Raw genomic sequence first — 1,536 nt, forward strand, 5'->3', positions numbered from 1 at the left:
AGAGTTCCAATGCTGCTTCTTCCTCAGAGATGTGTTCTGTGTCTGTATCCTGCTCCTTTGTTTCTACCACTTTATCCTGCTTCTTTGTGTGGACCGTAATGGTCTGTTGTCTCCAAGGCATTGTGACATTGTTGTATTTAGATCTCTGTTAACTGTTTGTGAAAAGCAGTCAAGGGTGATTTTGGCTTTTCTTGGTGGTTTTTTTATCGTTGGCCCGTTGGTGGAAAAGGATGCAGTGGTTGTCACTCAGTAAGTGAAGTTGCAGGAGGTATGGGTGTAGTTGTGTCTTATGGGGACTGTTGTCTCCCACTTAATTAGACACAAATTACAATCAAATAATCTCAGAAAACGTGTCAGTCTTGCAGGTCCTGAGTGTCCTTGGGGTTGCTGGAAAGCTTAAGCCCCAGGAATCTGCTAGAGTGCTGTCTCTTTAAATGTCCGAAATAGTCAAGCCACTTTATAAGCCTTCAAAGTGGTGCCACCCTCCGGACCAGCAAAAGTCCACAGCTCAGCCCACCTTTCTCTTCACCTTCTCTGTTTGTTCCCCAGCCACCTGCACAGTCCCTGGCGAGCAGGGTGATATTTAGGTTAATTCTTAAGTCCTACCACCACTCAGGAATCTCCAAGCTGTCTGTGCTGTCAGGATCACTCAGGATCGCTGCCAGACCACTGCTCCATATGTCTCCTTTTTTGGTATTTTCACGCAAATTCGTCTGCTAGTTGGGGTTTAGTTCATTTCTATATCCTTCCCTTAAAGGCTCAGGGGTCCAGGATTATCTTCTGTGTCTGTGTTAATTGGTTTCCCTTTTCTTTGTTGAAGAGGGTCTGTGCAGTCTTTCTGCCTACTCCGCCATCTTGCCGGAACTCCTCAAATAGTCTGATTGGTTAGGAATTTGTTGAAGATTTTTTCACCTATATTCATGAGGGATATTGGTCTATAGTTTTCCTTTTGAGTAATGTCCTTGCCCTGTTTTGGTATCAAGGTTATACTTATTTCATAAAATGAATCTGGGAGAATTTCATCCTTTTCTATGTTCTGGAAGAGTTTGAGTAGTATTTGTGTCAGTTCTTCTCTGAGTGTTTGGTAGAATTCTCCAGTGAAACTGTCTGGGCCAGAATATCTTTGTTGGTAATTTTTTTATGACTTGTTCAATTTCTGCTTTTATTATTGGTCTACTCAACTTTTCCATGAAGTGGTAAATTCACAATTTGAGGTAATTCGTTTTCAGTTCATATTTACTAAGCACTCATTATTTAATGTGGTAAATTCTATTAAGGAAAAAGTCAAGATGCAACGTTGGGCCATTCAGATGTCTCTTCACAATCAGCTTTTTTTTAATTCACTTGTATTATAATTGGTAATTACCAATTATAATTACCAATTGTAATACAAGTGAAAAAAAAATTTTTTTCACTTGAAATATAATTGGTAATTATAATTCAGCATGGACAATGAATAAGGAAGACCAAAGAAGAGTTGATGCTTTTGAGTTGTGGTGCTGGTGAAGAATGCTGAAAGTACCGTGGACTGCTAAA

Source organism: Orycteropus afer, unplaced genomic scaffold (genome assembly GCF_000298275.1).
Source record: "Orycteropus afer afer isolate SDZICR_OR568_19922 unplaced genomic scaffold, OryAfe1.0 scaffold00369, whole genome shotgun sequence".
Classification (NCBI taxonomy): domain Eukaryota; kingdom Metazoa; phylum Chordata; class Mammalia; order Tubulidentata; family Orycteropodidae; genus Orycteropus; species Orycteropus afer.